Source organism: Equus quagga, chromosome 1, assembly GCF_021613505.1.
Source record: "Equus quagga isolate Etosha38 chromosome 1, UCLA_HA_Equagga_1.0, whole genome shotgun sequence".
In the NCBI taxonomy this organism is placed as follows: Eukaryota; Metazoa; Chordata; class Mammalia; order Perissodactyla; family Equidae; genus Equus; species Equus quagga.
In genome coordinates, this window is record NC_060267.1 from 100,139,954 (window position 1) to 100,167,127 (window position 27,174).

The 27,174-nt window shown below is 42.2% G+C and overlaps 1 long non-coding RNA gene and 1 pseudogene across 1 annotated transcript in view; both read left to right on the plus strand.

Moving 5' to 3' along the window:
- Positions 1 to 1,574: 1,574 nt before the first annotated feature.
- LOC124246495 (uncharacterized) overlaps positions 1,575 to 27,174 on the plus strand; it is a 32,564-nt gene continuing 6,964 nt past the window's right edge. Inside the window, exons 1-2 of the long non-coding RNA XR_006890514.1 lie at positions 1,575 to 1,957; positions 19,592 to 19,642. This is a non-coding gene — a long non-coding RNA (uncharacterized LOC124246495). The remainder of the gene's footprint in view (positions 1,958 to 19,591; positions 19,643 to 27,174) is intronic.
- LOC124246468 (26S proteasome regulatory subunit 4-like) lies at positions 14,233 to 15,837 on the plus strand (annotated as a pseudogene).

Genomic DNA, 27,174 nt, shown 5'->3' on the forward strand with positions numbered 1-27,174 from the left:
GACACAGCAGGTAGGTCTTCTGTCTCAGTGAACACAGCAGGGTGGCAGTCTGTTGTCTCCAGGTGAGTGGTCACAGGTGAGCTGGGTGGTCAAAGGTGAGTGCAGCAATCAGTTCCTAGCCTAAGGAAAAATGCTTATCCCTAAGGAAATGCTAATGGGAGAAGTTGCACCTTTATCTCCAGGGCCTTTGTTCTGGCCATAGGAAATGTCTAAGCAGATATACAATGCGTGCTCAATAGCCACAGTCAGGCCCTTTTGGAAAAAACAAAGTCAGGCCGAATTAGGTTTATACCAAATGGCTTCCTCATATACTCCAATATATCCTATTGCTTGCCATTTTTATTTGTCAGTACCAAGAAGAAGGGGGAGGACCTTATCTCTAGAAACTCTTAACGCAGGAGGCAAGGACTTAAATCTGCTTAATAACCTTACTCTTATTTACTGTGCTTTTCTGGTATCTCCCATGACTGACTGCCCCTACCCTCAACATCCTCCTTTGTAGCTGACAATATTTATATTTAAAATGAGAGCCTCCCGCCATTTTGGCAAGTTGCTCTGTTTGCCTGAGTGTCTTCCATGTATCCATGTTATAAAGCTTTGTTTGATTTCCTCCTGTTATTCTGTCTCATGTGAACTTAATTCATAGTCTCGCCAGAAGGACCCCAAAGGTAGAGGATTTGTTGTCCTCCCCTACGACACCTTCTAAGGATACATATGGTAACTGCTCAATGTGTCACGGCAATTATTATTATTGCTATCATCCACACCTCCTGTTCTGCAAGCTAAAAGCCATTTCTTCACTTCTGGTGCAAACAGGACAAAAATTGTGTTCTATCCTCTCCAGTCCATTCCCTCTAGTACTTCCTGAGGCCAGTCCTTCTCTTCTTCCTCCCACCCTCTTCTCTTCCCTCCCTAAAGAGCCTGTCCTTAGAAGTCCTACTGCTCTTTACAACAAGGCTGCAAGAACTCCGGTGATTGGTCCCTGTTGGGCCACCACGTTTTTAGCAGATACTCTGACAGGGTCCTGTTCCCAGAGAGAATGTGTAGCGGTTGAGATCAGAGCCACCCACCCCAACCTGCCTGGGAGTTGCTGTTGGCTATCCTGTAGCCTTGGACAAGTTACTTCTGTTTTCCTCACTGTTCTTATTTGTAAAATGGAAATGTTGATACCCCCTACCTTATAGAGTCGTAGGTTGAGTACACATAACATGTGCCTGACACATAGTTGTTGTTATTATATTACTATTATCAATGGAGAATAAACTAATATTAATAACCTGGCACTGTAATCTGAAAACTCAATCCCCGCAACAATCGCCCAGAATAGATACTGTTACTCCAGTTTAAAGAAACGGGCGAGAGCGGGTCTCTAATGCTATGTCTACCTGGGTTAAGCAGCACGGCCGAGAGGGCGAGCCTCTTTTCTCCCCTGTAAACAGTAACAATAATACGCGCCTCACCCGGCGACGCAGGGAACCAACAAACCACGCAGAAGCCCTTTAACAAACGCACTTTCCCTCCCCAGCTTCCCATTCCCCCCGCCCCGCCACGCCCCTATCACTCACAGCGCTGGTTCAGACTCCACCCCGCCTCGCCCCGGCTCGACGTTCACAGCCGGGGACTGGGTGACGTCAAGGCCCCGCCCGAGCAGACCCGGAAGCAGAATCCCCAGCCCGCCGACGCTGGCGTCGCTGCTCCGGCCCCGCCGCCAGAGGGCGCGAGAGTCGCCTATGTTGGCTCTCACCTCCGTCGTTACGTCGGCAGGCCGGTCCCGGAAATGGAGGGGTCTGCCGTACAAGATGGCTGCTCCCTCTGTGGTGGTAAGGAACGCTGAGAGGCTTTCCTGGTTCAGGGAAGCGCGGTTACCTGAGCGCAGTGATCGCAGCGCAAGCTTCTCGTAAAAGATAGCTGCCAGGGAGTCTCCAGGTGTCTTTCTTGACGGGGTAGCTGGCCAAAGGTACAAGATGGCGGCCCCCACTGCGGGGCCAAGGCGGACGGGAAAATGGGAGCGCGCGTGCTCGCGGGCTGGCCCGCCCCTCGGCCAGCCTGCGTTCCCGGGGGGCGGCCCGGCGTTCGCGCTAGGCCTGTGTGCCGGCGTTGGGGGGGCCGCCTCCAGGGCGCCCCGCCCCGGGCTCTTCCGGGCATCAGTTCCGAGTGTCTGATGCCCGTTGTAGCGCGTTCAGGGATTTTCCTTCCCGACAGTTTAGAGAGGTGGGCGGAACCGAGGTTCCTGGACACCTCAAACTGACTCATGTCCACAGAGACTTATCTTTTCCAACTCCGAGTTATATTTAGTGAAAGAAAGCGAAGTGCAGGAAGATGGGTGTGGCTATGCCATTGTTTGCCTTTTTTTTTTTTTCTTTTTGAAAGACCCACGTTGGTACAGATACATGTGAGCTTGTATAGGCATAAAGTATCTCCAGAAAGACAGAAACTGGTAGTGGTTGCCCAGTCTCACCAAAGGAATAGGAATGAAAAGACTGGGAACAGGGATGGGAGGAAAATTAAGTCTTGTAATAGGATTTAAAGACACAAAGTTCTCTTATAAGGTCATCACAAAGGGAGAATAGCACGTTAAAAAAAAAAAGTGGGCTTTTTCAACTGGAACCATGAACCATGAATATTTAGTAAATATTCATGAGATTCCATTTGTAAGAATAAAATTTTCGAGGTCAATACTGTAGTACTTACTGTAAAGGATCCAGATCCAGGTGACCACTTGAGCCCTCTTGAAAGCTGGATGTAGGTTTGGTTTTGTTTTTTGAGGGGAAGAGGGGAAACGGAGGATTTGGCTGGCAAACAGAAGGCACTCAAGACTATTTGTTGAATGACTGAATAAATGCCTTACAACTACGAGTACACATATTCTCAGTGGCTTATTCTGTTGCTGGTGTATCTTCCAGTGTTTTTAGGGTTAGTATCCTGGAAAACAGCGACAGCATTGAATTAGAGTTCGGACCAAATTCTGCCTTAAAATCATCCAGAAATCTGTTTCCGATGCTTAAAAAAATAGAGCAGTTAGCCGATTCAGAATTGGCGTTGATCTTGAGAATCGCATATTTGAGTGTGAAAGAAATGTCAGCCCTCTATCCTGAAGCAACTGACCATTGCTGAGACTTTCCTAGTGTGCCAGCATTGTTACACTTACACTCTGGGTGGTTGGATGTATTTAACATGGTAATGTTCCGAGTTTACCCAAGTTCCTGACTTGTACTAAGTGCTCAATCAATATTAGCAATTACTGTTTGGGGGCAACCCTGAGTTGTTAGATTCGGTACATTTTTGCCTCTGAGACCTCATGGGGGCTTTAAAAATATGCTAGCTTCTGCAGGGATCTTACTGTTTTTTTCTTAATCATCTTAGAGGCCACAGGGTATAATGGAAAGAATTTAGCTCCTTAGTGTATATCTTTGAATAAGTTACTTAACCTTTAGGGACTTCAGTCTCCTCATGAGTAAGCCGACAATCACAGAACCTCTTTCGGAGGCTCACCCTGAAAATCGTGATTAGAAGTAATGTCTATAAAGCGCTCTGTGCAGGGCTTACAGGATGCATTCAACAAGTGGTCTCTGATTCTGTCATTTCAACCTCGGAGTGAAGGAACTAATGCTGCACTCAGAGGCAGGAGAACTCTGGTCAGGGGGCAGGAGTAAGCAGCCACAGGGTGACGGTTGACACAGGAAGCCTACAAGGAGAAGTTGGAGGGATGATAGGTCCACTGGCTTCGGGGCCCTAGGCTTCCTCTCTCCAGTGGGAAATGGTGAGGCCTCCACACCAGGCGGATATGGTCTGTGGGCCCTTTGCAGAGATGCCCCCTTGCCAACTGCGACCTGCACTGTTTCAGCTCACAGTCACCTCTTTGGAGCGTCTTACAATGTCTCTCAGAGGCATCAGTCACTGTTTCTGAGGCTCATTCCTCATACTTTAGTATTCAATATGAAGTACCTACTGCATGTGTTTAAAATTTATTTTTTTATTTTTATTTTTGTGAGGAAGATTGTCGCTGGGCTAACATCTGTGCCAATCTTCCTCCATTTTATGTGGGACGCCACCACAGTGTAGCCTGAGGCATGGTGCTATGTCCACACCCAAGATCCGAACCTGCAAACCCCGGACCACCAAAGCAGAGTGCACGAACTCAACCAAATTTTAATTGTGGCAAAATATAAATAACATAAAATCTACCATCTTAATCTTTTTTAAGTGTACAGTTCAGTGGCATTAAGTGCGTTCACATTGTTGTGTACCAATCTCCAGAAGTCTTTTCATCATACAAAAAGATGAAACTCTGTCCCCATTAAGTAATACCTCTCCATTCTGCCCTTCCCCCAGCCGCTGGCAGCCACCATTCTACTTTCTGTCTCTGTGAATTTGACTACTCTAGAGATCTTATATAAATGGAGTCATATAGTATTTATCTTTTTATGACTGGCTTATTTTTCTTAGCACAATGTTAGAATTTCCTTCCTCTTAAAGGCTGAGTAATATTCCATTGTACGCATATGCATCTACCACTGAATGGGAGCAAAATATGTGCCACTTTGGCACGTGGATTATTTTGAGCTAAAAGCAATCAAGACCCAGCAGATTCAACAAAATCTTTTACCTCTCCCTTAACTGCCTGAAAGAGTTTAAATAGGGGGCCTGGCCCAGAAAGAGAGCAATTACCGATTACCAAACATGTTCTCTTCTTGTCTTCCTGTGAATTGCCTTTCTCCCCTTGAAGGCCCAGGCCCTTATTCCACTCCTTAGGTCAGGAGAGCATATAACCCTCAATTGCCTGACAGCTTTTGTGTCTCATGTTTCTATGGGGCCCCCATACATATGAAATTAAATTTTTCTCCTGTTAATCTGTCTTATGTCAACTTAATTATTAGATCAGCCAAAGACCCTAGAAGGGTAGAAGGAAAATTTTTCTGCCCCAGTGCTACATTTTGCTTACCAATTCATCTGTCAATGGGCGCTAGAGTTGCTTCCATGTTTTGGCTGTTGTGAATAATACTGCTATGAACATGGGGTGCATATATATTTTAATACATAGAAATATCCAATAGGATTATTGACAGTAGAGTATATTTTGTATATTTACATCTAAGGAAGTAATTCTGAATCATAAAAATATGTTGTCAGGGTATTTACCAGGTCATTAAATTATGATTAGTCATTAAAATATATAATTAGTCATTGTGCATCATGGGCCATGACGTGGCCCAGTCACGGGACCCAGGTTCAAAGTTCTGTGATGATCGTGTTCTTCCTTTCTGCTCTGTCAGTGGGTTTGGGGGATTTTGTGGATAATCTTATTTAGAGATGGCATCGAAAACCTAAGGAATAGGTGCACAAAGGTAGGGATCAAAGACCTTTAACTAAGGATTGTAAGGTAAAACACTGGAAGCACCTAACTAAGGCCTAATTTATTCATATGTAAAAAGTGAATAATAATAGTATTTATCTCAGGTGGTGGTTGTGGGGATAACAGAAGTCACGGTGAGTAAAGGGCTCACCTAGCCAGCAATGAATGTTGGCCATGATGATGATGGTGTCTGTGGACATGAAAAGATGTCCATAATATGCAAGTAGTTTTAAAAAGGAATGCAGTAAATCTCAGTGAAGGCTATACGGGGATTCTTTGTACTGTTCTTGCAACTTTTCTGTGAGTTTAAATTTATCTCAAAATAAGTTGTTTTTTTTTAATTGAGTTAATGATAGGTTACAATCTTGTGAAATTTCAGTTGTACGTTATTGTCTGTCAGTCATGTTGTAGGTGCAACCCTTCACCTTTTGTACCCACCCCCCCCACCCCCCCTTTCCCCTAGTAGCCACTAATCTGTTCTCTCTGTCTACATGTTTAAATTCCTCATATGAATGGAGTCATACAAAGATCGTCCTTCTCTGTCTGGCTCATTTCACTTAACATAATTCCCTCAAGGTCCATCCATGTTGCTTCAAATGGGACTATTTTGTTCTTTTTTATGGCTGAGTAGTATTCCATTGTATATATATATACCACATCTTCTTTATCCATTCATCTGTTGATGGGCACTTAGGTTGCTTCCATGTCTTGGCTATTGTAAATAATGCTGCAATGAAGATTGGGGTACATGGGACTTTTGGAATTGCTGACTTCAAGCTCTTTGGATAGATACCCTGTAGTGGGATAGCTAGATCGTATGGTAGTTCTATTTTTAATTTTTTGAGGAATCTCCATACTGTTTTCAGTAGTGGCTGCACCAGTTTGCATTCCCACCAGCAGCGTATGAGGGTTCCTTTTTCTCCACAACCTCTCCAACATTTGTTACTATTTGTTTTAGTTATTTTTGTCATTCTAATGGGTATAAGGTGATATCTTAGTGTAGTTTTGATTTGCATTTCCCTGATGATCAGCGATGATGAGCATCTTTTCATGCGCCTATTGGCCATCCGTATATCTTCTTTGGAGAAATGTCTGTTCATGTCTCCTGCCCATTTTTTGATCGGTTTGTTTGATTTTTTGTTGTTGAGTTGTGTGAGTTCTTTATATATTATGGATATTAAGCCTTTGTCAGATGTATTACTTGCAAATATTTTTTCCCAGTTTGTGGGTTGTTCTTTTGTTTCAATCCTGTTTTCCTTTGCCTTGAAGAAGCTCTTTAGTCTGATGAAGTCCCATTTGTTTATTCTTTCTGTTGTTTCCCTTGTCTGAGAAGACATGGTGTCCGAAAAGATCCTTTTAATACTGATGTCAAAGAGTATACTGCCTACATTTTCTTCCAGAAGCCTTATGGTTTCAGGTCTCAGCTTTAGGTCTTTGATCCATTTTGAGTTTATTTTGGTGAATGGTGAAAAAGAATGGTCAATTTTCATTCTTTTACATGTGGCTTTCCAGTTTTCCCAGCACCATTTGTTGAAAAGACTTTCTTTTCTCCGTTGTATGCCCTCAGCTCCTTTGTCGAAGATTAGCTGTCCATAGATGTGTGGTTTTATTTCTGGGCTTTCGATTCTGTTCCATTGATCTGTGCATCTGTTTTTGTACCAGTACCATGCTGTTTTGATTACTGTAGCTTTGTAGTATGTTTTGAAGTCAGGGATTGTGATGCCTCCAGCTGTGTTCTTTTTTTCTCAGGATTGCTTTAGCAATTCCGGGTCTTTTGTTGCCCCATATGAATTTTAGGATTCTTTGTTCTATTTCTGTAAAGAATGTCCTTGGGATTCTGATTGGGATGGCGTTGAATCTGTAGATTGCATTAGGTAGAATGGACATTTTAACTATGTTTGTTCTTCCAATCCATGTACATGAGATTTCTTTCCATCTCTTTATGTCATCATCCATTTCTTTCAGAAAAGCTTTGTAGGGCTGGCCCGGTGGCACAGTGGTTAAGTTCACACATTCTGCTTCTCGGCAGCCCAGGGTTTGCTGGTTCAGATCCTGGGTGCGGACATGGCACCGCTTGGCAAAAGCCATGCTGTGGTAGGCGTCCCACATATAAAGTAGAGGAAGATGGGCATGGATGTTAGCTCAGGGCCAGGCTTCCTCAGCAAAAAGAGGAGGACTGGCAGTAGTTAGCTGAGGGCTAATCTTCCTCAAAAAAAAAAAAAGAAAAAAAGAAAAGCTTTGTAATTTTCGTTGTATAAGTCTTTCACTTCCTTAGTTAAATTCACTGCAAGGTATTTTATTCTTTTTGTTGCGATTGTGAATGGTATTGTGTTCTTGAGTTCTTTTTCTGTTAGTTCGTTATTAGAGTATAGAAATGTTTCATGATCAAGTGGGTTTCATTCCAGGGATGCAGGGATGGTTCAACATCTGCAAATCTATCAACGTGATACACCACATTAACAAAATGGAGAATAAAAATCAAGTGATCATCTCAATAGATGCAGAGAAATCATTTGACAAGATACAGCATCCATTTATGATAAAAACTCTAAATAAAATGAGCATAGAAGGAAAATACCTCAACATAATAAAGGCCATATATGGCAAACCCACAGCAAATATCATTCTCAATGGAGAAAAACTGAAAGCTATCCCTCTAAGAACAGAAACCAGACAAGGATGCCCACTGTCACCACTCTTATTTAACATAGGGTTGGAAGTCCTAGCCAGAGCAATCAGGCAAGAAAAAGAAATAAAAGGGATCCACATTGGAAAAGAAGAAGTGAAACTGTCACTCTTTGCAGACTACATGATTTTATATCTAGAAAACCCTAAAGAGTCCACTAAAAAACTTTTAGAAATAATAAAGGAATATAGTCAAGTCGCGGGATACAAAGTCAATGTACAAAAATTGGTTGCATTTCTATACACTAACAACAAAGTAGCAGAAAGAGAAATTAAGAATACAATCCCATTTACAATTGCAACAAAAAGAATAAAATATCTAGGAATAAACTTAAGCAAAGAGGTGAAAGATCTGTATGCTGAAAACTATAAAACATTGTTGAAAGAAATCAAAGAAGACACAAAGAAATGGAAAGATATTCTGTGCTCTTGGATTGGAAGAATTAACATCAGTAAAGTGTCCATACTTCCTAAAGCAATCTATAGATTCAACACAATCCCTATCAAAGTTCCAACAACATTTTTTACAGAAATAGAACAAAGAATCCTAAAATTTATGTGGAACAACAAAAGACCCCCGAATAGCCAAAGGATTCCTGAGAAAAAAGAACAAAGCTGGAGGTATCACACTCCCTGACTTCAAATTATACTACAAAGCCATAGTAACCAAAACAGCATGGTACTTGCACAAATTCAGACACACAGATCAATGGAACAAAATTGAGAGCCCAGAAGTAAACCCACACGTTTATGGACAGCTAATATTCGACAATGAAGCCAAGAGCACACAATGGAGAAAGGAGAGTCTCTTCAATAAATGCTGCTGGGAAAACTGGACAGCCACATGCAAAAGAATGAAAGTAGACCATTCCCTTACACCATGCACAAAAATCAACTCAAAATGGATTAAAGACTTGAATGTAAGACCCGAAACCATGCGACTTCTAGAAGAAAACATAGGCAGTACGCTCTATGATATTGGTCTGAGCAGCATATTTTCAAGTCCCATGTCTGACCGGGCAAGGGAAACAAAAGAAAAAATGAATAAATGGGACTACATCAAACTAAAAAGCTTCTGCACAGCAAAGGAAACCATCAACAAAACGAAAAGACAACCTAACAATTGGGAGAAGATATTTGCAAACCATATGTCAGATAAGGGTTAATATCCACAATATACACAGAACTCATACATCCCAACAACAAAAAAACCAACAATCCAATTAGAAAATGAGCAAAAGATCTGAACAGAGATTTCTCCAAGGAAGATATACAGATGGCCAACAGGCATATGAAAAGATGCTCCACATCATTAGCTATCAGGGAAATGCAAATCAAAACTACAATGAGGTATCACCTCACTCCGGTCAGAATGGCTATAATTAACAAGACAGGAAACAACAAATGTTGGAGAGGGTGTGGAGAGAAGGGAACCCTTGTTCACTGCTGGTGGCAGTGCAAACTGGTGCAGCCACTATGGAAAGCAGTTTGGAGTATCCTCAGAAAATTAAGGATAGGTCTACCATATGATCCAGCTATTCCACTGGGTATTTATCCAAAGAATTTGAAAACACAAAGGCATAAAGATACATACACCCCTATGTTCATTGCAGCATTATACACAATAGCCAAGACATGGAAGCAACCTAGGTGCCCATCAAGGGACGAATGGATAAAGAAGTTGTGGTATTTATACACGATGGACTACTACTCAGCCATAAGAAATGATGAAATCTAGCTATTTGTGACAACATGGATGGACCTTGAGGGTATTATGCTGAGTGAAGTAAGTCAGAGGGAGAAAGTCAAATACCGTATGATCTCACTCATAAGTAGAAGATAAAAACAATGACCAAAAAAACCACATAGCATTGAAGATTGGATTGGTGGTTACCATTGGGGAAGAGGGGAGGGGGGAGAGCAAAAGGGGTGATTAGCCTCACATGTGAGGGGATGCACTATAATTAGTGTTCGGGTGGTGAACATGATGTAATGTACAAAGAATTTGAAATATGATGTACATTTGAAAAAAATATGAGAGTAAAAAATAAAATGCTACTAATTTATGTAAATTGATTTTATACCCTGCAACTTTGCTGTAGTTGTTGTTTACTTCTAAAAGTTTTCCAATGAATTCTTTAGGGTTTTATATATATACGATCATGTCATCTGTGAACAGCGAGAGTTTCACTTCTTCCCTCCCTATTTGGATTCCTTTTATTCCTTTTTCTTGCCTAATTGGTCTGGCCAAAACCTCCAGTACTGTGTTAAATAAGAGTGGTGATAGAGGGCATCCTTATCTCATTCCTGTTTTCAGGGGAATGGCACTCAGTTTTTGCCCATTGAGAATGGTGTTGGCTGTGGGTTTGTTGTATATGGCCTTTATTATGTTGAGGTAGTTCCCTTCTATCCCCATTTTGTTCAGAGTTTTTATCATAAATGGCTGTTGGATCTTGTCAAATGCTTTCTCTGCATCTATTGAGATGATCATGTGGTTTTTATTCCTCAGTTTGTTGATGTGGTGTATCACGTTGATTGATTTGTGGATGTTGAACTATCCCTGTGTCCTTGGTATGAATCCCACTTGATCATGATGTATGATCCTTTTGATGAATTGCTGTATTCGGGTTGCCAAAATTTTGTTGAGAATTTTTGCATCTATGTTCATCAGCGATATTGGCCTGTAGTTCTCCTTTCTCATGCTGTCCTTGTCAGGCTTTGGTATCAGCGTGATGTTGGCCTCGTAGAATGTGTCAGGAAGTGTTCCATCCTCCCTAATTTTTCGGAATAGCTTGAAAAGGATAGATATTAAATCCTCTCTGAAAGTTTGGTAGAATTCCCCAGGAAAGCCATCTGGTCCTGGGGTTTTATTCTTTGGGATGCTTTTGATTGCTGTTTCAATCTCTTTCCTTGTGATTGGTCTGTTCAAATTGTATGCTTCTTCTTGAATAAGCTTTGGGATATCGTAGGAATCCAAGAATTTATCCATTTCCTCTAGGTTATCCATTTTGCTGGCATATAGTTTTTCATAGTATTCTCTTATAATCCGTTGTATTTCTGCGGAGTCTGTTGTTATTTCTTCTCTTTCATTTCTGATTTTGTTTATTTGAGCTTTCTCTCTTTTTTTCTTTGTAAGTCTGGCCAGGGGTTTGTCAGTTTGATTTATCTTCTCAAAGAACCAGCTCTTTGTTTCATTGATCCCTTCTACTGCCTTTTTTGTTTCAACAGCATTTATTTCTGCTCTGATTTTTATTGTTTCTCTCCTTCTGCTGACTTTGGGCTTTGTTTGTTCTTCTTTCTCTAATTCAGTTAGGTGTAGTTTAAGATTGCTTATTCGGGATTTTTCTTGTTTGTTAAGCTGTGCCTGTATTGCAATGAATTTTCCTCTTAATACGGCTTTTGCTTTTTTTGTTTTTTTTTGTTTAAAAAAATCAAAATAGCATGTAAAATAGAATACAACTCTGAGGAAAATTTTATGCATAAAAAAAGACATGATATTTTCATATAAAAAATGTTAATCATGGTTGTCTCTGGGTGTTAGATTTCATATTTTCCCCTCCCCTGATGTTTTCTTGAATTTACCAAATTTTTGTTGATGTTTTGATCATGTATCAGTAATTATGGAGAAAAAACACTAATAGTTAAATAAAAATCTTGAGTCTAATAATTATCTAGTAATTGAGTCTAATAGTTATCTAATGAAAATATCTGAGACCTTTCATGAAATTGAGTCCTATCCAAATGGCCCCTGCATTCCATGAAAGGGCATGGCATCAGAGCAAGGATGGGCACAACAGCATGAGGGATTGTGGTCTCAATGTTGACTGGATCCTTTTTTTAAGGTTGACAACATCCCACCTCAGAACCAAATTAGATGCTTAGAATATTAGCAGCTCAAGTTTTGAAAGATGTTTAACAATCATCAAATCCAACTTCTCAGTGCTCTCATCTTCCTCGTCACTTGAGTGTCCAGGCTCTGCTTACATTGCTCAAAGAGCAGGATGCTCCCTGACTCGTGGAGGGCCCATTCTGTTTTTGGAGAACTCTGACTGTGAGAAGGTCTTTCCTCATTTGAAGTTCAAATCTGATCGCTTGCTCTATTCGTTAGAGATATACAGAATATATCTGTGCCCAATCCAAGACAGGCATGAGGGACTTCAAAAGTGTTCACCTGAGTTCTTATGACCTGTCCTTTTCTAGCCCAGATCTTTGTCCCAAGCTCCAGACCCACACATCCTACTTCCTCCTGGTTCTCTACGTTTGGCTGTCCCACAGGTACCTCAGACTCAGCATTTCCAAAGCATAGCTGTTCTCTACTCCTTCCTTATCCAGAACCTGAGAATAGTGCACTTTGTTATTTGTCTCTGGTACAAGTGACAAAAAAGTTAGGATTTTATTTTTCTCTGTTGTAAAAGAAGTTTAGATTTATGCTAGTGAGGCTGCCCCATGGTGCCATCAGGGACCCAGACTCCTCCTATTTCTCTGTCTGTCTCTTTTTTTTTTCAGTGAAGAAGACTGGCCCTGAGCTAACATCTGTTGCCAATCTTCCTCTTTTTGCTTGAGGAAGACTGTCACTGAGCTAACATCTGTGCCAATCTTCCTTTATTTTTTGTATGTAGAATGCTGCCACGGCATGGCTTGATGAGCAGTGTGTAGGTCCAGGCCCAATCTGAACCTGCAAACCTCAGGCCACTGAAGTAGAGCACACAAACTTAATCACTACAGCATTGGGCTGACCCCAGACTCCTTCTGTCTTTTGATAGAAAACCCAACCCATAATGCTTTAGCACACATAGATTTCATTTTTCTCATGGATTAAGAAGTTTTGAGAAGTACAGTCAATCTGTGAAGACTTCAGGGGCCAAAGCTACTTTTATACTTTTGCTCAGTCATCCTTACCCTGTGGCTTTCATCCTCATGCTTGTCACCTCTAGGTCACAAAATCACCGTGCCACCTCCTCTGTCACATCCATGTTTCAGGCAGGATGAAGGAGAAGGGAAAATGGCAAAGCATACTTGCCAGCACAGTCAGCCTTTCTTTTTCTGAGCTATTCAAGAAGCCCCAGTCAGCAACTTACACTTCCACCTCATTGCCTAGAACCATGGCACCTGGCCACCTGTAGCTGCAAGGAGTGCTGAGAAGGGTAGTTCTTTAGCTGGGCACATTGTTGCCATGAACAAATTTGGGTAATATTATAAGAACAAACGGGAGAGTAGACATGTGAGCAGAACTGTCTGTCACAATAAAGCTTCCTTAAGCAATATTAAGCATGTTTCCTAACTGCAAGATTTCTCAGAGCCTTTACAATTCCAGGGAGAGACACTGTTTATGCTCACAGAACCCTTTTTACAATGGTCATGTCTCAGCAGTAGTGTTTCATAGTACATTTCAGGAAACACAGAATGAGCCACAGTCTCTTTAATTCTTTCACAGAAAAATTGTATCTGAGTTCAGGGTGGATTTGTTGTTGTAGTTGTGTTACTATTGTGTAATAAGAATAACAGCTTTAATGATTTTCATGATAATTGCATCACTGTTATTTCTATTTCCCATTCTGGAAAGCTTCTGATCATTTCCAGCATTGCTTTTCTTTCTTTCTTTTTTTGCTGAGGAAGATTCGCCCTGAGCTGACATCTGTGCCAATCTTCCTCTATTTTGTGTGTGGGTCACAGCCACAGCATGGCCGTCAATAAGTGATGTAGTTCTGAGCCTGGGAACCAAAACCAGGCTGCTGAAGTGGAGGGCGCTGAACTTAACCAGTAGGCCACAGGGCCAGGCCCATTTCAGCATCTCTTTCTCTTTCATGGTACTTAGCTTTCTTCCCTGGACTCTTGCAGCAGAATCCTCACCTTTAACATTTTGAAGTAGTTCCTTCTCATCTTTTTCTATGCATTTTTTATAAATAGTTAAGATTACATATATGCAGCAGCAAGAACAATGTTTTTTTCTTCCCATTCCTTGTTCTAGGACTAGGAATATGCTAAGATTAGTACAAGAGGGAGGTCTTTGGTCACTGTTGTCGGCTCTGTCGGTTAATATTCCTCACTGTCACCAACTCACTCCTTTCTCCTGGCTGAGGCACACTGGTTAGAAAGCTCAGAGTTAAGGAATAGATATAGCTGCTATGACACAGATGCAAATAATGGTGACTTTATTGAGATGAAAGGGTATCTCCACATAAAAGTCCAACCTTTACAGCTCCAGAGACTGAAGCAAGATGAGTCAAAGTCAGAGTGGTGGTCATGGTCCTGGAGGTGGCAAGAAGGATGACAAGGACCAGAATAAGAAATATGAAACTCCCATACCAACTAAAGTAGGGAAAAATAAAGAAGCAAAGGGACCAGATGCTGCCAACAGATTGCCACTGGTGACCCCTCACACTTAGTGCCGGATAAGATCATCAAAGTTGGGGCCAGCCCCGTGGCCAAGTGGTTAAGTTTGTGCCCTCTGCTTCTGCAACCCAGGGTTTCGCCAGTTTGGATCCCGGGCGCAGACATGGCACTACTCATCAAGCCATGCTGAGGTGGCGTCCCACATGCCACAACTAGAAGGACCCACAACTAAAAAAATATACAACTAGGTACCAGGGGGCTTTGAGAAAAAAAGGAAAAATTTAAAAATCTTTAAAGAAATTTATCAAAGTTAAGGAGAATTAAAGACTATCTTCTCATGGAGGAAGAATTCATTAGAAATCAGGAACAAATGAAGCCTTTAGAAGAAAAGCAAGGGGAGGAAAGATGAAAGGTGGATGATCTAAGGGGGACCCCAATGTTGGTAGGAGCCTTAGAAGAGATCATTGATGACAATCACGCTGTCATGTCTACATCTGTGGGCTCAGGACACTACATCAGCATTCTTTCATTTGTAGCCAAGGATCTGCTGGAACCAGGCTGCTTGGTCCTGTTCAGCCATAAGGTGCATGCCGTGATAGAGGTGCTGATGGGTGACACAGGTCCCCTGGTCACAGTGATGAAGGTGGAAAAGGCCCCCAGGAGACCTGTGCTGATATTGGGGGCTTGGGCAACAAAACCCAGGAAATTAGGAAATCTCTGGAGCTTCCTTTCACTCATCCTGAATATTATGAAGAGAGGGATATAAAGGCCCCTAAGGGGGTCATTCTCTATGGTCCACCTGGCACATGTAAAACCTTACTAGCCAATGCAGTAGCAAACTAAACCTCAGCCACTTTCTTGAGTGTGGTTGGTTCTGAATTTATTCAGAAGTACCTGGGTGATGAGCCCAAACTCGTACAGGAATTGTTTCAAGTTGCTGAAGAACTTGTACCATCCATCGTGTTTATTGATGAAATTGATGCCATTGGGACAAAAAGATATGACTCAAATTCTGGTGGTGAGAGAGAAATTCAGCAAATAATGTTGGAACTGTTGAACCAGTTGGATGGATTTGATTCAGGGGAGATGTGAAGGTTATCATGGCCGCAAACCAAATAGAAAGTTTGGATCCAGCGCTTATCAGACCAGGCCACACTGACAGGGAGATCAAACTCCTCCTGCCCAATGAAAGGACTAATAAGTCCGATTCACACAAGCAGTATGATGCTGGCCGATGATGCAACCCTGGACAATTGATCATGGCTAAAGAGGACCTCTGTGGTGCCAGCTCTGTTTCAAGAAGTCATCAGGCATCCTCACATCATCACATCAAGGCAGTCTGTGCTGAAGCTGGTCTGATGGCCTTGAGAGAGCATAGAATGAAAGTGACAAATGAATACTCCAAAACATTTAAAAAATCTTCTTTATAGAAACAACAAGGCGCCCCTGAGGGACTCCATCTCTAAGGAACCACAGTTGCCTTCAAGGAAATGGTTGGGAGTGTCCCCACCCCTCGGAGGGATGAGGTTTGGAAAGTTTCCCGGAGGAATCCATGTTCCAGTTAATCTTTCTTAGCAAAGCATCCTGTGGATCTTTTTGAGCATAATGTGTGGATGCCCACTGGGCCGACTTCATCTGTTGGTCATGCGCAGTGCTCTCTTTCCAATAAAGTGTGCTCTTTCTCAAAAAAAAAGTCCAAGATTTCTCAGCAGCTCTGTTTCAAGAAATCATCAGGCACCCAGGTCCCATCTGTCTTGTTGCTTTATCATCTCTAAGGAGTTGTCATCATCTAAATAGTCTAAAACTAGTAGCTACCACATCCAGTTCTAGCCAGTGGGAAGAGGGGAGAGAGAATCAGAGGTACACCCCTCATTATCAAGGATATGGTCTAGAAGTTTCTCATCCATTGGCTTTATTCTGAGCATCTGTGTATTCAGATAAAAATTTTAGGGTCCTGTTACAATAAGAGAGAGGTCAAGACCTTTGCCTTCCCATAGTTTATATTCTCCTGGAGGGACACAATGAACAAGCAATTAAATAATATGTCAGGCAGTGATAAATGCTAATAAGAAAACAAAAGCAGGGGCCGGCCTGGTGGTGCAGCAGTTAAGTGCGCACATTCCGCTTTGGCGGCCTGGGGTTCACTGGTTCGGATCCTGGGTGCGGACATGGCACAGCTTGGCAAGCCACGCTGTGGCAGGCGTCCCACATATAAAGTGGAGGAAGATGGTCATGAATGTTAGCTCAGGGCCAGTCTTCCTCAAAAAAAAAAAAAGAAAAAGGAAACAAAACAAAAGCAAGGTAAGGGGATAGAGATAAAGATGGCATGTTAGATAAGGTAGTCAGGAAGGACCTCATGAAGAAGGGGGCATATGATTGGAGATGTGAAGAGAAGTATGCTCCTGGAAGAAGGAACAGCAAGTACAAATGCCCTGAGGTGGGAATGTGTTTGGCACGTTTGAGGAACAGCACACACTGGTGTGGTCAGTGTGCCTAGAATTGGGTGAAGTCAGAGAAGTGTAAACCAGATCACGTAGAGCCCCGTAGGCTAGGATGACGATAACGATTTTTAATTCCAATGAGATGAAAAACCTCTGCAAATTTCTGAGCAGAAGGTGATGACTGGATTTACTTTTTTTTCTTCTTCTTCTCCCCAAAGGCCCCCCAGTACATAGTTGTAGATTCTAGTTGTGAGTGCCTCTGGTTGTGCTATGTGGGACGCCGCCTCAACATGGCCTGATGAGTGAGGCCCTGTCTGCACCCCAGATCCGAACTGGCGAAGCCCTGGGCCACTGAAGCTGAGCGTGTGAACTTAACCACTCGGCCACAGGGCAGCCCCTGGATTTACATTTTTTAAAGATCACTGTAATTTAACAGTTTATAAAAGCTACATACTATGGATCAAAGACCTAAATGAAAGAGCTAAAAGTATAAACTCTTAGAAGCAGAGGCTTCACAGCATTGGATCTGGCAGTGATTTTGTGGTTTTGACCCCAAAGGTAGCAAAAGAAAAACAGATAAATTGGATTTTTTTTTTTTTTGGTGAGGAAGATTGGCCCTGAGCTAACATATGTGCCAGTCTTCCTCTATTTTGTATGTGGGATGCCACCACAGTATGGCTTGATGAGCAGTGTGTAAGTACACGTCCGGGATCTGAACCTGTGAACCCCAGGCCACCAAAGCCGAGCGTGTGAACTTAACCACAGTGCCACCAGGCTGGCCCCAATAAGTTGGACTTTATCAAAATTTAAAATTTTGTTCATCAAAGGACACAATCAACAGAGTAAAAAGGCGATCCATAGAATGGGAGAAAGCATTTGCAAGTCACAAGGAATTAATATCCAGAATACATAGAGAACTACTAACGCTCAGCAATAACAAAACAACCCAATTCAGAAATGGATGAGAGTTGCACAACATGAATGTATCAATGCCACTGAATAGTACACTTAGAAATGGTTAAAATGGTTAATTTTGTTATGTATATTTTACCACAAATTAAAAAATAAGTTTAAAAAAGAATGGGCAAAGGACTCAGACATTACTCCAAAGAAGATATACAAATGGCTAATAAACACATGAAAATATGCTCAAGGTCACTAATCATTAGGGAAATGCAAATCAAACCACAATAAGATAACACTTATACCCATCAGAATGGCTATTATAAAAAAATCAGAAATTGGAACCCTTATGCATTGCTGGTGGGAATGTAAAATGGTGCAGCTGCTATGGCAAACAGTATGGAGTTTCCTTAAAAAATTAAACATAGAATTTCCACTTCTGGGTATATTCCCAAAAGAATTGAAAGCAGGTACTTAAACAGATATTTGTACACCTGTGTTCATAACAGTATTATTCACAACAGCAAAAGTTGGAAACAACCCAAATTGTTACCAAACACTAAGGGACCGGTGACCCGCAAGTGGGTCCTTTGGCCTGGAGCCACTCGCACCTATAGAACGAGCGGGAGGTTCCGAATAGCAGAGCACAAATCCTATTCATTGACCAACGAGTGGAGCAGGCAGAGCTCGTGCTCTCAGACGCCTCCCCCAAAGGGAACATAAGCAGGGTTCTTATGGGATGTGAAGGGAGAGGGGGCATCTGGGGCAGGCGTAGATCTTCCCTTCTCACGCATGGCACCTTTTGCACACGTTTCCCTTTGCACCCAGCACCCCATCGCCATCTTGGACCTTTCTGGTTTGGCCCGGTTCTGTGGTTTAGCTATCTAGCAGTGTTCTGCCTTGGTTCCTATAGGCAAGCACAACTTTAAAAAAAGCGTTAGACACGGAATATGTTTCAGGGACTGCTCTGGGTGAAAAATGTCCATCAGTGGATGAAAGAATAAGCAAAATATAGTCTATATGTACAAGAGTATCATTCATCCTTAAAAAGGAAGGAAATTCTGACACATGCTACAACATGGATGAACCTTGAGGGAATTATGCCAAGGGACAAAAGAACAAATATTGTGTGATTCCATCTATGAGATCCCTAGAGCAGTCGAATTCTTAGAGACAGAAGAAGAACAGTGGGCGCCAGGGCTGGGGAGGAGGGGGAGATGGGGAGCTGGTGTTTCACAGGGACAGAGTCTCACTTGGGGATGATGGCAAAATTCTGTGGGTGGACGGTGGTGATGGTTGCACAACAACGTGAATGTGCTTAATGCCGCTGAGCTGTACACTCAAAAATGGTTAAGATGGCAAATTTTATGTTATATATTGTATCACAATAAAAATTTTAATTTACGGGCCAGCCCGGTGGTGCAGCAGTTAAGTGGGCACATTCCTGCTTCGGCGGCCCGGGGTTCGCTGGTTCAAATCCTGGGTGCGGACATGGCACCGCTTGGCAAGCCATGCTGTGGTAGGCATCCCACATATAAAATAGAGGAAGATGGGCATGGATGTTAGCTCAGAGCCAGTCTTCCTCAGCAAAAAGAGGAGGATTGGCAGGTGTTAGCTCAGGGCTAGTCTTCCTCAAAAAAAAATTCTTTTTAATTTAATTTAAAAATTTTAAATGTACACACTCAAATTACCAGGTGATCATTTAAAAAATTAGAAAACTTTGACTTACTGTTAAGTAAAAGAAGTTGAACACAAGGAAAATCAAAGACTGCCCAAGAAAGGAAATGTCACCATAGTACACTGCTTGGTTGTGCCGGTAATAATGTTTATGTAGTCCTAATCATATGAGCAATATTTTTTGTTCTTCAACTTTTAGAGTCTACCTACAGACTCAGCAAGGAAGACAACTATGTTTACAGAACAAAACGTAAGTATTATAAAGTTTGACTGTGTAAAATTAAAATCACAGATAACAGAAGTAAACAAGTAGGAGAATGAGGTGAAAGAAAGAGTAGGTGCCAAAATAGCCACATCTTATGGAACTGGAACTCAGATACTGTCTGGAGTTGATAGAACAAGAAAGAAAACCATAAAACCTAACGTTACAAGAGGGCTAAAAATAGTGATAAAAATTCTGCTGGAAAGAGTGAGGGAGAGCAGAGTATAAGTGAATTAAATCTTCACAGAGCAGGAAGTCAGTGTATCATTCGTGTATTCAGAAACAGCAGGGTAAGCATGTTATTTAGAGCTGTAGAGGAAACTACCAGGAAAGTAAACACCTAGAAGAGTGACTGCTCTGAGGAGCAACCTTGGGGCCAGGAAGAATTGAGCAGTTGGCATTTTTTTTGCTTGAGGAAGGTCAGCCCTGAGCTAACGTCTGTGTTAGTCTTCCTCCACTTTATATGTAAGTTGCCACCACAGCATGGCTGAGTGGAGAAGGTTGGCGCCCAGGATCCGAACCTGTGAACCTGGGCCACCGAAATGGAGCACGTGGTTCTTTAACCACTCGGCCTCAGGGCCAGCCACCAGTTGGCTTTTATTAAAGTCCTTCAGTAATATTATTTTTTTTAACCATATGTATATATTTCTTTGATTAAAAAAAAAACTTTAAAAACTATTTTAAAAATCAAATTGCAGAGTCACATGTAATCTATGACTCCATTTTTAAAAAGAGACCAAAACCCGGCAAACCATACACCTGTGTATAGATGATTCTTTGAGCATAGATAAAGAAGTGAAAGATGGTGCTTATGTCTGGGAGGCAGAAAACGAAGGTGTGGGAGAGGTTTTCACCTTTCCTTTATAAACTCTCTGTTGTTTGACTTGAGCAAGTATTATTTACATAAATTTTTTTTTCTTTATCATTCCCTATCTCTCTAAACCACTTGAGAGTAAATTGAAAACATCTTTATGCTTAACCCCTAACTTCAGGTTTTCTTTGCTAAAAACAAAGGTCTTCTGTTACAAAACCAAAGTACAATTCTCAAATCTGGAAATTTAACATTGATAGAATACGGTTATCTAATTCACAGCCCATATTCAGGTCCTTCCATTGTCCCAATAATGTCCTTTATGGCTTTTTTTTTTCCTCATCCAAGATCCAATCCAGGACTATCCATTGGATTTTGTTTTCAATGTTGCTTTAGTCTCTGAATCTGGAACAACTTAGCCTTTCTTTGTCTTTTTTTTCTTTTAAGATTGGCACCTGAGCCAACATCTATTGCCAATCTTCTTTTCTTCTTCTTCTTCTTCTTCTTCTTTCTCTTCTTCTTGTCCTCCCCAAAGCCCCCCAGTACATAGTTGTATATTCAAGGTGTAAGTCCTTCTGGTTGCGTTATGTGGGATGCCGCCTCAGCATGGCCTGGTGAGCGGCGCCATGTCCACAGCCAGGATCCAAACCAGTGAAACCCTGGGCCACCGAACCGGAATGCACAAACTTAACCACTTGGCCACCGGGCTGGCCCCTCTTTGTCTTTCTTGATCTTGATATTTTTAAGAACATAGGCCAGTTATTTTGTAAACTGCCCCTCAGTTTGGTTCGGCCTGATGTTTCCTTGATGATCCAGGCTTCGCAATTTTGGGAGAAATCCTATATGTGATATTGTGTCCATCTCAGTTCATCTTATGAGGAGGTCCGTGATGTTACTTTATCCCAATATTGTTAATGTTGTGTGATCATTTGGTTAAGGTGGAAGTCCCCAGATTTTTCCACTGTAAAGTTACTGTTTTGTAATTAATAAGTAATCGTGGAGAGATACTTTGAGATCAATCTGTATTTTTTTTAAGCTAGGTAGGGGAATGAAAAAAGAGGGTTTGGTAAAGGCCATCTTCTGGGACCCACTATCCTTTCTGTTCATCTGGTTCCCCAGGCCCCTCTGTCAGCATTTACCCTTGCTCTCCTCCTCCACCCCATCCATTTCCACCCTAGATATCTTTAGAGCCAGTGACTGAATGAGGCCCTACAAGCATTTTTTCAAATATGAGGCCTAGATGATGCTAGGGCAGTGGTTCTCAAACCACTTTTAGAATCTAAAACAGATAAAATGGAGTAAGAGTGGTGGGCTCCAGCCATGCCCAAAGGACCTTCTCCTTCCCTGCTGGTTGATCTCTGAAGGGCCCCCAGCTCGCCCAAGAGGCACACCGATGGCTACTGGCTCCTCAGGAAGGCTGGCTTGGACCTTAGCCCTCTTCTGTTTACTGCCTCTGACAGCTCTGACCTTGGGGCCTGGGGCCACGTGAGTCATTGGCTTTTGAGAAGAAACTCTCAGCCTATGCTCAGGCAGCATCCCAACCTCCGACACCATCCCAGCTGCACTTTCTCTTTTGTTTTCCTGGGATATAGACTGCAGGCCAGAGAGGAGGGCAAGGAGAAGTAGTAGAGACCCAGACAGACTCCTCCCTCCTCTCTGCCCCACAACCTGAAGCAGCTGCTTCCTTCCAGCCTGCACCCTGGAGGAGGCAGCCTTGTTGGATGTTCAGGTCAAAGGCCTGGCAGATCTCCCGAGCGCTCTCTGCAACAGACTAGCCCCATCAGAGGGGAACCTGAACCTGGTGGATGACTACGGCCACCAAGAAGAAGTGGGCTGGAAAAGTTTTTCACTTCTCCAAAGTTATTCTTATGGTAGCTCTCAGAGTCTATATGTGGCAAATAAGGTGGGGGTGGGAGTAGGATAAAGAAGATACCACCAGGAATGAATCACAAGTTTGTCACTGACCACTAGCAGCCATGTGACTGCTAGTGGGGACAGAAAATAAGCAATTCCTACAGTTGTCATCAGGACTAAATGTGATCCTGCAGTGGGCTTCCCAAATGTTAGGAATCAGCCCACCACGTGGATGGCTTTGGCTGTACCTTCATGCCAGCTCTATCACTTAGCTAATAATTCCTCCTAATTGTTTTGTTTTGCAACTGTAGCCATGTCCTGAAGAAATACTGCTCACGAAATTGGGTTTATTTCACATCTTATGTTTTCCTACTCTACCTTAAAATAAATAGACAAGTATTAAAATTGGAAGCGGTTCGTGTGTGTACCACAGTGGGGTAATGCAGGTAGAGTGATCGTGCACTCCTCTCTGCTGCCACACTATCACCAGTACCCCTCCTCCACCGCACCCCTACAGTCTATGATTTAACCTCGGTGGCTTTGTTTGTTGGGAAATGAAAGAGGCCCCAAATCTCTGTGATGATAGGTATTTTAACTCATTCAGTATGTTGTTGCAGACATTCATTGGCCTGAGTCATGTTCAGGATTGTACAACCCCCACCTTTGGGTGTGAAAGGGTGGACCGATCTGTCAGAAGCAGGATCCTTGCAGAGAAGGCTGTGTTTCTGCTTGGCCTAACTTTCCCTCAGGAGTGGTTTATTCTGTGCTGCCTGCAGCAGGCCAGGCCAGGGGAACTTTCTGATGGGGGGTGTCCACATCGCCTTCTGGGCATAACAGCAACAAGCTCTCCAGCTAAAGCCTGAATTTGAGCCACATTTTAGGTCTGTCTGTCAGTTGCCATGCTGTGGTGGTGCCTCACATAGAAGAACTAGAATGACTCACAACTAGAATCTATAACCACATACTGAAGCTTTGGGGAGAGGAAGAAAAAGAGGAAGATTGGCAACAGGTGTTAGCTCAGGGCCAATCTTTCCCTGCAAAAAGAAGGGGGCCAGCCCAGTGGCACAGTGGTTAAGTTCACATGCTCGCTTCACCTGGGGTTCACTGGTTCAGATCCTGGGTGCAGACCTACACACCGCTTGTCAAGCCATGCTGTGGCAGGCATCCCACATATAAAGTAGAGGAAGGTGAGCATGGATGTTAGCTGAGGGCCAGTCTTGCTTGGCAAAAAGAGGAGGATTGGCAGATGTTAGCTCAGGGCTAATCTTCCAAAAAAAAAAGGATAAAACACCTAAATCTAAGTGCTAAAACTATAAAACTCTTAGAAGGAAATATAGTTGTAAGCTTTATGACTTTGCATTATGCAATGATTTCTTAGCTATGACACTGAAACCACAGCAATCAAAGAAAAAATACATTGGACTTCATCAAAATGTAAAACTTTATGTGTCAAAGAACACTGTTAAGAAAGTGAAAAGACAACCATAGAATGGAAGAACGTATTTGCAAATCGTATATCTGCTAAGGATCTATTATCCAGAATATATAAAGAACACTTATAACTCAATAATAAAAAGGCAAGGGTTGGCCCCATGGCCAAGTGGTTAAGTTTGAGCGCTCTGCTTCGGCGGCCCGGGGTTTTGCCGGTTTGGATCCTGGGTGCCAACGTGGCACCGCTCATCAGGCCATGCTGAGGTGGCGTCCCACATGCCACAACCAGAGGCACTCACAACCAGAATATACAACTATGTACTGGGGGGTTTTGGGGAGAGGAAAAAAAAAAAGATTGGCAACAGTTGTTAGCTCAGGTGCCCATCTTTAAAAAACAAACAAAAAAAAACCCCAATTTAAAAACGGACAAAGGATTTGAACAGACATTTCTCCAAAGAAAGTATACAAAAGGCCAATAAGCACATGAAAAGATACTCAACTTCATTAGTCATTATTGAAATGCAAATCAAAACCACACTCACTAAGATGACTACAGAAAAACAAACAAAAAAAATGGGCAATAACAACTGTTGGACAGGATGTCAAGAAGTCAGAACTCTCATACATTGGTGGTGGGAAAGTAAAATGATGCAGCAGCTTTGGAAAATAGTTTGGCAGTTCCTCCAAAAGTTAAACATAGAGTTACCACACGACCAGCCAGGTTTATACCCAAGAAAATTGAAAACATAATTTCACAAAAAACTTGTACATGAATGTTGATAGCGGCATGATTCATAATAGCCAAAAAAGAGAGACAATCTGAATGTCTATCAACCGATAAATGGATAAACAAAATGTGGTATATCCATACAACGGAATTTTTTTTTTGCCATAAAAAGGAATGTGTACTGATACATGCTACAACGTGGATGCACCTTGAGAACATTATTGCTAAGAAGCCAGGAAAAAAGGCCACTAATGCATGCAATTCATATGCGTACATATATGTAATATCCAGATATTGCATGTATATGCATTTATCTGCGTTTATAGGCCATGTCCAGAGTAGGCAAATCCATGGAGACAGAAAGTAGACTAATGGTTGGCGGGGTTGGGCATGAAGGGCATGGGGAGTAAGTGCTAATGGGCACAGAGTTTCTTCATGGGGTGATGAAAATGTTCTGGAATAAGTGGTGGTGTTTCCACAACTTGTGACTATACTAGAAACCACTGAAGTGTGCACTTTAAAATGGGCGAATGGTAAATTTTGTGGTGTATGAATTATATCTCTAATAAATAAACAACAAAAAAGGTACATTATAAAGTAATGTTTTGTATAAGCAGTAGGTAGGCAGCCTCTAAAATGGCTTCCGGTAATTCTCACCTTCTGGCATCCACACCCTTGAGAAATCCCTTCTCTTTTGCTGTGGGCCAGATTTAGCGACTCACTAGTCACAAACAGTAACAGCAGAAGTGGTGTCGTGTCACTTGCGATATTAAGTTCTAAAGACTGTGGCTTCCATACTGGAGACTCTCTCTTCCTCTCCCTTGTATTCCTTGCTCTGCGAAGCCAGCTGCCATGTGGTAAGCAGCTCTGGGGAGATCCCATGTGGTGAGGAGCCCACGTCTCCAGACACCAGCCAGTGCAGACCTGTGGACTGCTATGTGTGCAATTGGCCCTCCATATCTGTGGGTTCCACATCTGCAGATTCAACCATCCTTGGATTCAAAGGCATGTGATGTTTGTACCTGTACTGAACGTGTACGGACTTTTTTTTTTCTGGTCAATATTCCCTAAACAATATGGTATAACAACTATTTGCATAGCATTTGCATTGTTTCAGGTATTATAAGTAATCTAGAGATGATTTAAAGTGTATGAGAGGACGTGCCTAGGTTATATGCAGATACTATCCCATTTTATATAAGGGACTTGAGCATCTCTGGATTTTGGTATCCTCCAGGGTCCTGGAACCAATCCCCCATGGATACTGTGGGACTATTGTATTGTTATTATTATTGCATAAAAATTCCATCTGTATTTGGACAAGGCCTAGAAAGGAAAACTGAAAACAGTTAATTCTTTGGAGTCTCTCTTTTGAATATCAAATTAATTGTTGTCATGATGTTTAATTATTGAGTTCCATTTGGCTGGAACATTGAAACTAAAGAATGACACTCTGGTAGACATTAGAGGGAAGCAGAGTGGGGGCCAGGCCCTGGGAGGAGGGTGGAATGGTGGTCCTGTATGAGATGCAGAAGTTGAGGGTGGGAGTGAAAGGAAGGATGAACCCAGGACAGGATTAGGAGGCCTGATGGGTAGATCCTGGTGCCTGGTTTAATAAAAGGGCAGAGAGGGCCAGCCCCAGTGGCCTAGTGGTTAAGTTTGACATGCTCTGCTTCAGCAGCCTGGGTTCTATTCCCAGGCACAGACCTATACCTTTCTGTTAGTGGCCATGCTGTGCTGGTGGCCCACATACTGAACAATAGAGGAAGATTGGCACGGATGTCAGATCAGGGCAAATCTTCCTTAGCAAAAAAAAATTAAAAAATAAAAGGGCAGCGAGAGATGACCTAAATAACTGTCCCACACTTGAGATAGTCTCCAAAGAGCCCTGACAAGGAAAATTAGGCTACTCTCTCACAGTGCCAGCATTATTAATATTAGGTTATTTTGAAAGCTTTACATAACTATTTGTGTTCTATTTGCCTTGTTTCCCCCAAGAATGGATTGGAGACCTGGCCTTTTAGAGTGTTCACCAATGCACACAGTGGGAGAGAAATGTACAAACACTGTGATAGTGGTCATTAATATTCAAATGTTATTTGACTATTTGATACTATTTATTAATATTCAAATTATCCTTCTTTCAGGGACATAGTAAGCTCACGCCTCCCTGCCTCACTGAAGTTATGCATGACCGTGTGACGGGCTTTTTCTGAGGAAATGTGAATGGGGGTGAAGTGGAGGCCTTTAGGAGCCAGAGGGTGAACTTCCATACTCACACCCGTGTGACACAGCAGCACGTGACACATCAGTTGGTGGAGGCTGGCTCCCTCTGCCCAGGTTCCTAATGACAACTTGGAGCAAGACGTACAAATTAAAAAACACACAGAGTCTGTGGCGGTAGATGCACAAACCTGCATGCATCAAATTGTATAGAACTTAGTACACACGCATGCAAACACACAAATAGTTACAAGTAAAACTGAAGAACTCTGAATGAGATCAATGTCGATATCCTCACAGTGATATCTGTAACTTTGCAAAATATCACTGTTGGGGGAAATTGAGCAAAGTGTACAAGTGACCTCGCTGTATTATTTCTTACAGCTGAATGTGAATCTACAATTAGCTCAAAAAAATTAAAAAGGTGACAAGATTATTTCTTTTTCAGTTATTTCCCAATGTTTCTGATTACCT